This window comes from Alligator mississippiensis, chromosome 10, assembly GCF_030867095.1.
Source record: "Alligator mississippiensis isolate rAllMis1 chromosome 10, rAllMis1, whole genome shotgun sequence".
Lineage (NCBI taxonomy): Eukaryota > Metazoa > Chordata > Crocodylia > Alligatoridae > Alligator > Alligator mississippiensis.
This window is the reverse complement of record NC_081833.1, coordinates 49,896,641-49,908,931: the sequence shown is the minus strand read 5'-3', so window position 1 is coordinate 49,908,931 and position 12,291 is coordinate 49,896,641. Positions and strand designations below refer to the sequence as shown.

Here is a 12,291-nt window from a genome sequence, read left to right as displayed (position 1 = left end):
TACTTTAAGCAAAGGAGTGGAATGCTGAACAAACTAAAGTGCAGAAAATGAGAAAAAATTAGTAGATCTCATTAATGTCTCTACTGCTCCCCAAGCAGAAAAAGCTTCACTTTGTAATGCAACACTGGTAATTAGGCTGAGTATCAGAGCCTCAGCTGAAAAAATGCCCAGGGAATCAAATGTTACTTTTCATTGTTTAAGTGAATGAGAACATGTTTCTAAATATTTCCAGCTCCTAGCTACTTTCTATTTGTATATGAACACAAAAGGTGCCTTATGCATTGATAGTTTTGAAGGTGAGTAGCTAAAGGTATTTACTAAAAGGATCCCTAGTTCTGACTTTTTTCATGGCACATACCTGCTAGTTTCCTACTTCATTCATGTCCTACGTGCCAGTTAAAAGTGTATCTGTAGGGCAACACAAATGCCTCTTCTGTGCTACATATTTTTGTTCTATAGCACTATACATGCAACTAATTCCACTTAAAATCTTCAGTACACAACAATGGTAAGTTTACAGATCTAGATCACACTGTTTCTGGAGATGGCTCTTGGCAATGAGATAGGACTGTAGTAGATTTATGATTTCTACTGAACTGGCATGGACCATTGATGATCAGAAGCAAACTATGGTAACAAAAATTTGTTCCAAAGCATTTCCTCCCAGTATTGTTAAATTTAAGAAAAAGAAAATCTGTTGGTGAGCCTGTCTATTGAAGTAGATCAGTTATTCAGCAATGGCTAGCTTGTGATCCAAAGGTCTGGTCTTTACCCTGTCCAAAATCTATTAAAAACACTGCATCCCAACAATGGAGAGTTTATTGTATAAAATAGAAAGTTGTGCAAATACTCAATTGTAAATATATTTTCAGTTTCATTTATTTATTTTTGTTTATGTTTTACAGTGAATAAGTCATTAAACTTAACAATATAATTGCTGAAAAATTGCTAAGAATAATTCTTAGAAATCATGGATATACGGAAAAGTCCATTAAGAGCACCTTAGAGTTAACATTTAGTGCTTGAAATTTAAACTGCCATAGTTAATTTTGCACACGCCATATGGTCTTGTTATAATGCTTTGCATAAATCTTAGAAAAAGTTGCAAATGCCAATTTAAAAGTAAAAAAAAATTCTCATTAATGTTTTCTTCTCATTTGCTCGTATGACTTTATTTGTAAGAACTCCTGACTATATACTAGTTTTGTGATTGTAGGATGATCATTCTATTTCACTGCACCTTTTGAGGTTTCAAAATCTGAGAACATTGCAAGAAAAACAACACCATTCAGAAATGGGATTTTTTTTTATAGAAATGTTACATGGATTCTGGACTCTTCTTTTTTCTGTCAGAAGTGCAAGGTCAAGCAGATGGTCCTTCAATTTAGAGCAAGAGTTCATCTCCGATTACTATGAAACTGGTCAATCTCCCAACAACCAGGTTTTATGCTCCCATTCAGGGGGACACTGGGGAGCCAGGCAGGTTCTCATTTTCGACCTGGAGGGATGTGAGCAGTGGGGTCCCCCAGGGCTTGGTCCTTGGGCCCGCACTGTTCAACGTCTTCATCAGCGACTTGGACGAGGGGATGAAAAACACCTTGTTCAAATTCGCAGGTGACACTAAGATGTGGGGAGAAGTGGGCATGCTAGAAGGGAGAGACAGGCTGCAATTGGATCTGGACAGGTTACAAGGGTGGGCGGATGAGAATAAGATGGGATTCAATACTGACAAGTGCAGGGTACTGTACCTAGGGAGAAAGAACCAGCAGCAGACCTACAGGCTGGGGAACTGCTTTCTCATCAGCACAGAGGCAGAAAAGGATCTTGGAGTCATCATAGACTCCAAGATGAACATGGGCTGCCTATGTGGGGATGCAGTCAGGAAGGATAACTGCACCTTGTCATGCATGCATCACAAGCAGGTCCAAGGAGGTGATCCTCCCCCTCTATATGACATTGGCCAAGCCACAGTTGGAGTACTGCATCCAATTCTGTGCACTGCACTTCAGAAGGGATGTGGACAACATCAAGAGGGTCCAGAGGAGGGCCACTTGCATGATTGGGGGCAGTAGGGCAGGCCCTACAAGGAGAGGCTACAAGACCTGAACCTGTCCAGCCTCCACAAGAGAAGGCTGAGAGGGGATCTGGTGGCCATCTATAAACTGGCCAAGGGATACCAGCAGGCAATGGGAGAGTCCCTGTTCCCCCGAGCACTACTGGGAGTAACAAGGAATAATGGCCATAAGTTGACAGAGAGTAGATTCAAGCTAGATATCAGGAGGCACTACTTCACAGTCAGGGTGGCTAGGATCTGGAACCAACTTCCCAGGGAAGCGGTACTCACTTCTACCCTGGAGGTTTTTAAAAGGAGGCTAAATAGACACCTAGCCGGGGTCGTTTGCCCCCAGCATCCCTTCCTGCCCATGGCAGGGGGTTGGACTTGATGATCTGCTCAGGTCCCTTCTGACCCTACCAACTGTGAAACTATGAAACACCCTCTGCTACTGACCTCTCTGCTGCTGCCTGCTTTGGCAGACACCAATCTGATTTACTAACCCTCACAGAATTTTGCCAGGTTCATCTGTTTTCTCTCTTTCTTGAGGGTGTCAGAAAGGTCAATAATCCACCCAAGTTTAACAACCCATATGGCTAGCATGCTAACTTAAAAAAAGCATGCAAATTTTAACAACTAATTGCATATGGGCTTTACATTCAGTCCTCTTTAACTCCTTATCTCAAAAGATAAGGTAACCATTTATAGTAGGGGCAGCCTTCAGCACAATTCTAGAGTAGAACTTGAACTTATGGAGCTATATCAAGATATATTCACTGCACTGCTCTATATCCTTTTCTTAAGGGTGTGTACTGAGGGAAACAGTCTAACTGGTTAACCTAGACTATTGTTTTGCTGGGTAATTTATAGTAAGGTTATGGGCAAGTAAACAGATTCTGGAAAATGGATTCATTTTTAAGTTTTTAAAATAACTGAGCAAACTTCCCATATATCTTTTGCAATTAAAATGTACAGAAAGAAGGAGTGACAGGGGTGCCACAAGAACTTGATATGTAAACAATGTGAAAAATATGCATCTTTATAGCACTTTCTGTTGTTCTTCAACGGCACAGGTCATTTCATTCCGTTTAGTTGTTTGCATCAGGAACATAAAAACTAGATGTTGGGGCATGCTTCAATTAGAACTTGTAATTTTTCCTATTGAAAACTGTGATTGTGTCTGTGACATTTATGAATTTCAATAAGCACTGTAAATTTACCCTAAATGCAAATTTATTCTAAGGGCTTGTGGCTACTGTTCCTGGAAAACATTTCAGAATATTCACTGTTAATAGAATACCTGTATCTGTCACATATCTATTATAGCCAGGGGAAAAACACTCTTTTATAGAGATGTGTGGAAATGATTTAGTAATCATTTTTGTTCCTTGGAACATGAGGGTGCCCACTTGTAGATAAATAAGCCTATTTCTACCCAGTACCAGATTCATGTTTCAGTCATCTACTCTGATCTTAATCATTTCACAAGTACCACCAGGTATTATTTATATTTCGATTGAATCTAGCAACGAGTAAGCACCTCATGCACACCTGCTCAGCATACCCATAATAAATGTTGCAGTTCTCAAGAGTATTCTCTCTTTGGAGGCATTATTTCTGGCCATAAAGCTGAAACAAACAGTAAGGCCTCAATGAAGCAGTATCTTGAGCGATGTGGTACTTGGCTATACGTAGATACATGCCATATATTCCATGGTAGACAACATTCAGTTTTGTTGCAAGAGCATTTCTCAAGGAGACTGTCAGTGATGGCTCTGCTTGGATCTTCTTCATCAAGCCTATTATCAACACACATAGAAATGAGCCAAATAATCTGCTGCTATTGACTTCAGTGGAGGTATGCTGGGAATGATTTTGGCAAATCTACACTTAACTGAACCCATGATATAAGACCATTGGAGACTACAGATATTATAAGAGCTAACCTCTTGTTCTTCTTGTATCTAGCATGTGCTCAGATTTCAAACCACTGGCAACAGCTGTAATGCAATTCCAGGAAGTACCAACAATTACAATAAATGAAGCTTAGCCTTTAAGGATAGGTAAAAACACAGATATCTAAATGCTCAGTACTCACTGCACACAATTGCTAATGGGCAAGCCCGAGTTGGAACTAAATACCTCAAATTTCTCTGGATTCTCATATCTTAGCTTCAAACATTGGTCCCTATTTATAATAAATAAAGAGAAGAAAAGTAAAAGTAAACCATTCAGAATACATGTTGATTGTAGAAGAAATTTGCAAAAGCATCTGAGTGAGTCAGACATCCAATTCCCAGTGAAAGTTAAAGGGAGTCATGTCTTTCAAGTGCTTTTGAAAAGCTCACCTTAGATTCCTTTAATGATAGTATTCAGAGAAGCCTGCCTTTCAAAACTCCTGCATCTCATTCAACTTCTCCATTATGTATGACATACAATTGCATTTGTTACTGGTTTAACTGGTTAATATATGTCACTAATGATTTATCAGCTAAGTCTCAGGGTTTGGGAAAACCACATTTAAAAATATGAATTGAACAAAAAAGGAAAAAAAAGCTTTCAAATGCTTCAACCTTTATTTATTTATGACACTAAACTGTCCAAGGCTGCTAATCCCCATTATAAAGAACCAATGTCTTGCATTTATTGACAGAGAGATTATTGCTCCTAGTGTTTCTTATTATCCTCCATATCACAAATGAGTAAATCACACTGTCAGGCAAACCAAGGTTAAATGAAGAAGATGCATTTTAACAAGATTCTATAAAAATTAAAAAGAAAAACCCTCCATCTATGGAAAAGAGTTGTTAATTCATTGAATTTTGTGGATTCCATGAAATGATAAGCTCTGCAGCTCAGGCATCTCTGAAATTAAATTAGGTTTCAGAAATGAATATTTCATCTTTAAGATACTGTTGCTTGGAGACCTAGGAAAGGAAGGGTGATTTAACACAAAGACATGATAGTTGCAAGGGGCATTGTTTTCCACACCAAGAGGCTCTGGAACATACCACAAAATGCCCAGGACAAAACGCTGTTCTGAATGTAAAAGAACGTTCACTGTACACATTTATTCAGAATGTCTTCAATTTAACCTATTGGATTCAAGCTCAAACAACTTATTCTAAGACAAAATAAAAATATATTAAAGGAGGCAATGGATGATTAATTACAGTATTGAAGTCAAACTTCTATTACAACAACTTCTGTAACAAAATCTCTCCAGGTATAGAATATCATAACCCTTCCCATTCCTTCCATTCATTTTGCATCTGATTTGTCTGTTCTGCCTTCTTGCCAGATCTCATTTTAAAATGTTCTGACATTATAGTATGTTTAGTTTACATAGATTAACATCTTTCATTCTCCTCCCCACCCCAACCCAACCCCACTGTAATGAAAGCATTGCAGTTCAAGTTCAATATTTTAAGTATGTCCATACTAAGTTAAAATCTTTCTGTGAACAAGATAAAAATACCTAGAAGGATCAGATATTATTGGCATCATCCCATACTCTGGGAAATAAATGTGCATGGAATACCCAGGCTTTGTCGCCAGCATTAAACTTGAGTCTTCCAGCTAGTGACCCTTACAATTCAGCTGTAATTTTGTTTCTGGTTTGCAGAATACAATAGCTCATTTTATATAGAGCTAGGCACATAAGAGACAGTTACTTCCCTGTGAATAATTTGCACTCAGCGTATAATGTTGAGGGTAACCACCTTTTCAAAAAAAAATGAGAGAAAAAAAAAGAAAACCAAAAAGAATTACAGTTCTTTCCTGTACATGTGAATGTTATATGAGAGATTGATAAGCTATCTATTCGCAAAGTGAGTGCCATCTTATTGACTGGGTTTCATTATAGAATCAATCTTAGCCATCTAACTACATCATTTAAAAAAAGAAATTGAAGAAGAGGAATAGGAAAGGATAGGCAAGCACTTTTAAATGTAGAGTAGTGTGCTTCAGGAATCTTATGGAGATAGAAGTGAATGTCTGCACTAATGGAGAATACGTTGTTTCCATATTGCAAATGCAGTAAACTGATCACATAAAATAAAGCAGTTTCTGAGAATAAATTATAAATAGTCATTTTTCCTAGCAGAAGAGAATTTAATTTTTACAAAATAAGAATTCAAGCTAAAGAAAATTCAGAGCCCATTAATGATGTGTGTGTTTCCATGAACATTAGAAATCTTACCATATTTTTAAAAAATGTATTGAAGTTTTTCTGAGAATATGGTCATTTTCCCAGTCTGGTATTTTCCCCCAGATTACAGTCCAATACCTCCTCCTCTCCCCATATTATGCCTAATTGTTTCAAACTGTGTGCTGTGTTTTATTCACCCTCTGTATCTGCATCTGTTATGCTTCACACTCATTGATATTTTTATCAGAATATTTGATTTTTCCTTATGAGTACCTATCAGTTGTAACCATATTAAGAAATATATGTCTGCTTTAGACATAGGAAATATGATATATCCAAAATATTTCCTATAACTCAAAAATGCAAAGATAGAAAAAAAAAAGAGAAGAATTCATGATCTACGAAGATGTGATTTTTACGTATTGGGGACAGTACTATCCTATGGCAGAGTAACTTACTCCACTGAAATGCACGTGTAGATAGTGACAGGGGCTGTCTGGGGCACAAGGGTGTTAAAGTGTAGGACACCACCACCCAGGGCTGTTCCACTCCAGCTCAAACTGCTGTGGTCCCAGGTACACATGTAAACGCTGCACCCAGGAACAGCTGACTCCGGTGCAAACTATGCCAGAGTTTATCACATTGCCTAATGGCACATGTAGATGCACCCATTGAATATTTCCTTATTCCACAGGTTGTCCCACTGAAGCCAAGTGGACTCATGTAGTGAGATACCATTCTTTGGTATTTGCACAGGGGGTATTAAACTGGCCTTTATCCCACATGGGCATTATCCCTGAAATCCCTATATCTTTATAGACTCATAAAGAATATACCTGATGTAAAAACTTTTAGATCAAACCCCTAAAGGGCCAATTTAAAACCACAGCAGCAGCTGCCGCCACCACCTCACCACACAAATTTCCTGCTTTCTTATCCTATCCAAGTGGTATATTACCCCCCAAAAGGAGTTAAATTAGTTATTTTGTATATCTACACTCCCTGGGAGATACTTAAAACTGCTGCCACAAAATAAGTGCTACCCTCCACACCTGCTTTGAACACTCCAAACCAGAACTGAGCCAGTAGAGACACTCAGTGAATGCCCTGGCACCTGCTGTCAAGACCTCTATCTCTGGGTGCCAAGGGGCAGTACAGAGCACCTCCAAAGCATTGCCCCTCCACACCACTACTGTGTTTGGAACATGTGGAGCAAGAAAAGGTGGGCAGAGCTTGTTTTTCCCAGCATCAAGAGCAGCAAAGATCTAGTGTTGCTATGCCCCTTATTGGGTCTTGACTGTTTCAAGCAAGGTGGTGTTGGGAGTGAAAGACAGGGGAGAGGAGAAGGGGTTTGCACATGTTCTCCAACAACACATCTGAAGTTCCAGTTTTTAGTTTAGCTCACAAGCAACACTGTTGATAAGATACCATAGACTCAGTCTGTTCTAAAGTTGTAATCTTACACCATAAACTCTTGCAATATGTCAACACAAGCAACTGAGAGCTGCAACTCTAGCAGCTAAAACATAGAAACTGTATTAAAACCAGCTGTCGCATACAGCTCAGATGAGATCTGTCAGTGTTTCATTCACATTCTTCTCTTTCGCTGCAAACTGATAGTCCACCCTAGGCAAACTGACCTCACATAGTACTACCCAGCCTCCAATATGAAAAAGCTATCAAATCAAATTAAGTCACTTACACTTTCATAAACTTCAAATTTCATGACCAATTGTTAAATAAAAATGTGTGTTAGTACACAAATATATATGTATTTTTAATCCTGTGGTAATTCTTGTTAGTTCTCACTCTTTTTTTCCTCTAGATATAATATATTTCATTAATCATGATAGGATTTTAATATAAATAATAACCTAGGCAAGAAAGTCCATTATTGGGGCTCCTAATATTCATCTTTCTTTGCCATGAACCATTGAAGCCACTAAAAATTACTGTAAGTAGTCAGTATTCTGCCTTACTGCAATATCACCCTAGGGGATGTTCAGTAGCATAATGGCTTGCAACTCTTCTGTCTGATATGTCTTTATAATTGGAGATTTGACAGTGTAACTATTTCACAGCACATTTTTACTACCACACTATGCTTACTTGTAGCAGTGTGTGAATGACGTACTGTACATCTTATTATATTCAGAGTAACTTCATCTCATAGAAACAAGCTGTAACTACTGTGCTAGATGAGAAAATAATTTAGGAATTTATGCACTCATTTACACAGTCCAAGGTATTTTACTAAGAGCCAATTTGAAATGTACATTCAAGTATGCATTCAGGCTAAATCCCACTCCAAATTCAGAACCCAGCAGCATATTCTCATAGGATCTGCTCATGCTGCAATAGAAACCAATAACAAAACTCTCAATGACTTAAATGGAGCATGATCAGACTTATATAAGTTATAAGTTGGTTAAGAGTTATACAAAAGCATACACAATGGTTTGCAGTATACATGGAGTGGTTTATTTAAAAATATAGGGTCCAGTTCCACCTACATCTATGAAAAAGTTCTTGCACAGAACAAAAGGTAACATTGAACTTATCTTATCAACTCCCTGAAATGCAACAATGGACATAAGAAACATAAGAGTTACATCACAAGAATGTTGTTTTCTCATAATAAAACAATTGTTAACTGCTTTCCATTACTCCAGCTATCACTTACCATTCATAATGAAGGCAACTATAACAACAGGACCTGCTGGATCAGACCAGTGATCCTTCTAGACGAACATCCTGTCTCCAAGGGTAGCTGCAATAGGTGTTTCAGATAAAAATGAGAAGACAAGTAGTTATGGAATATCTTGCCTACAGATTAAATATATCTATATATACACACATTTGATTTTTTAAAACCTCTATACACCTGATGAAAAACTTTTGGGCAAATTTTCTGTAATCGTTGAAGACTGGCAATTTGTCCAGACAATGAATTTGCATAAACTTTAGTTTTACCAGGGTATTTTCTTGGCTCCAGGAAAAAAATTCTGGTTGGAAATAATTCCACCAGAAAACAACAAGATCTTGGTAGTACAGGCATTTACCTGAGAAAACCCAGGTTCAAGGCACTGAATAAGACCAAGTATTTCAAGCTGGGCCTACCCTATCTGAGTGCTCTAATAACCACACTACTAGTTATGCTGTGGTGGGGAACTTTGTCACCCTCTATAGTTTAGATGAGAAATTTCATACTGAACCCAAGACACTTTTACTGATGAAAGCTATGTGAAAATCTCCAGTGCAATTGTGTTCACCCAGTTCTGAGCAGAGACTTGATACATTTACAACAGTGCAGGTTAATGACAGAATCACAGGAGTAGTCTCTTTTTCTGTTTTGTTAATTATGGATATCACAGGGTACTGAAAAGATTTTGTTTTAAATACCCTGGTCTATGGGCAGTCTGCCTAGCTCTCACCCACCACATCTTGATGTAAGTTATATACAGAGTGTGGGAGGCTGCCCTGGTCTTATTATCATGATCACCCAGATTCTGGTCTTGGCCTTGTGGGTCAATTGCATGGCTCCATACCTTCCCTACACCATGCCCCATGCCTTGCTGATGACATCCTTCAGATGGTTCAACCAATTGCTGGTACAGCCCCTCACTGGGTCTTCCAACCCCTCGGTCTCTCTCAACCACACTCTGGGCCTCAGACTCCTTGGTCTCTTTGCATAGCCCCTTCCTAGGCTGCCAGACCCCTCGGTCTCCCCCACAGTCCAACTCAAGATGCCAAAGCCCTTGGTCTCTCTTCTAGCCCCTCTCAGGGCCCTCAGTCTCATACAACCAGACACTGGGCTACCAGGCCCCTCTCTGGGCTGTCAGCCCCTCTTGATCCCTGAGCTGGACCCTTTTAGTTCTCCAGGCCCCTTGTAGCAAAACCCCCAGTTTTTCTTTTTTTATTTTAAAATGCATTCCCCTCCTCTTTCCCCAACAATTTCTGACCTTTTCTCTCCCTCTTTATTCCCTATAGATAAGTATAAGTGAGCTCAGACTTAGGATAAGCTTTAAACATTTTTATTTTGGTAGCAAGTTCTTGGTTTTGGATATCCACCATTTAATATTGTATTATTATTAGGTTTGTATTGATTTTTACTGTTGTATATTGTATTATTATAATTTTCATATTGATTGTTATTGTTTCATATGGATGTTGTATGGTTTAGGCTTGTGTTCGTAAGAGAACCAAATTTGTGTCAAGTTTCCATTTTTTTATGCCTCCATCTTCTGTCATCCGCCTGGGCATCCCATGTTGCAACTGTATGAGTCACATACCCCTCCCATGTAAATTGGTTCCCAGATGAATGAGTCTGATTGGGAATGATTGAAATACAATGGTAGCAGGCCTCTACTGAATGGCCTGTAATGACTGGGCCATCACCTCGCATTGATACACCCAGGAACCACAGACCAAACCCAGGAACAGAGACAAGACCAGCATTTGAAAGACAAAGGACCCTGCAAAACCAGCAACTCTCACCTTTACAGACACCTGAAACTGCACATCCCTGAATGAAGTGAAAATGTTCAGTACACCAGGGGCTGACCCTTGCCTGGGCACGCCTCCTGTCACTAGGGTCACACAAGGTCTGCCCCTATAAAAAGGGGCAGTGAAGATGGACGCAGTGGGAACGCCATTTCCATATGGACCAGCACCATGCCACACCACCCATCCACCCAGAGGCCCTACCGGCGACCCCCTCTGGACAACACCTACTGGACAAGGATCCCTTCCAGCCTGGATAGGTAGATATTACCTGCACACCTCCTTCTACAATTTGGACTCTCTCTCTCTCTGTCTCTCTCTCTCTCTCCTCCTGGACTTCAGTGGACCTCTCTAACCCCTGCTGCCAGTGTGTGTGTGTGTGCGCGCGCGCGCATGCACACATGCACACATGCACCAGGGAACCAATTTGGCATTGTGTCACCCTCTCCCCTGTTCAATAAAACCACTGTCATTTGCAACCCCGAGTTGGGTCATGTTTTACTGAATCCCAGTCCCTTCCCTGTCTTGAATTCCAGCCTCATTCTCTTTCTGTCTCTCACTCAGCTCCAGTTCCCACCCTCTCTGCTAGTTTCCCAATCTCTTCCCATTTCCATCTCCCCTTTTCTGCCACCTCTCAGCCTCTCCTTGCTTTCCTGCTGTCCCTGCTGCCTGCTGCTTTCCTGTGAGTTTCTGCTGTCCCTCTCTCTGTTTTCAGGCTTCCCCCTCACCTTCTGTAATCCCCCCCGCCCACAGCTTCCCAGTTCCACTTAGCTGTGTTGCAGTTTGCTCCAGCAGCTGGAGCCTTGCTCCAGCTTCCAGCTCCTACTACTTCTCTAGCTGCCCCAGAGCCATCCTCTGGCTCCCCACACCCAGAGCCCCTCTTTAACACCCACACTTTCCCTTAGTCCCATTTTCCCTGTCCCCATCTACCTTTTCAGCTTCCCCATAGCTCTGGCTCCAGACCCAGCCTCTGTGCCAGCATGCTTCCCTGTTCTGCAGGCCTTGGGTGTTGTCTTTTAATCAAGTAAGATCAATTAACCTAAAGATACACCCGAGCCTCAGTTCTTCAGTCCAGGCTCCTGTAGTCTACCGGTTCTAATCCCAGTCCCACTGACTTTCATTTCCAGTAACTTTAACTCCCTACACTTCTACTTTCTTACCTTAACCTTTCCCCAGGTATCCCAAGTACACCAAGCATATACATACATACACATCACAACACCCAACTTAGGAACTCACTTGTGTGTATGTGTAGGTGAGTGGTATGTGTGAATTAGTGAATATACATATATATACATATATAGATATCATCGTGTGTGTGTGGGGGGGGGGGGGGTATATGAATTAGTAATCCATGTATGTGTATTGGATGTGCAGGTGTTGGTAACTGGTAACTGATTCTGTCTAAATGTGGTGTGTGTAGCGTGTATGGGTTTAAACTGGTGATAGGTGTGCATGAACCTAGACTGGTTATTTTGAATGTGTGTGTATCTGAGTTGCTAGTGTGAGTGTGTGCATGTATGTATGTGTGTATATATATATATATATATATATATATATATCATTGTGTGCATGATATACGAAT

At 40.1% G+C, this 12,291-nt stretch overlaps 1 long non-coding RNA gene across 1 annotated transcript in view; it reads right to left on the bottom strand.

Moving 5' to 3' along the window:
- The window catches only part of LOC109285675 (uncharacterized), a 49,129-nt gene that overhangs the window by 20,279 nt on the left and 16,559 nt on the right, over positions 1-12,291 (bottom strand). Inside the window, exon 2 of the long non-coding RNA XR_002093486.2 lies at positions 8,887-8,973. This is a non-coding gene — a long non-coding RNA (uncharacterized LOC109285675). The remainder of the gene's footprint in view (positions 1-8,886; positions 8,974-12,291) is intronic.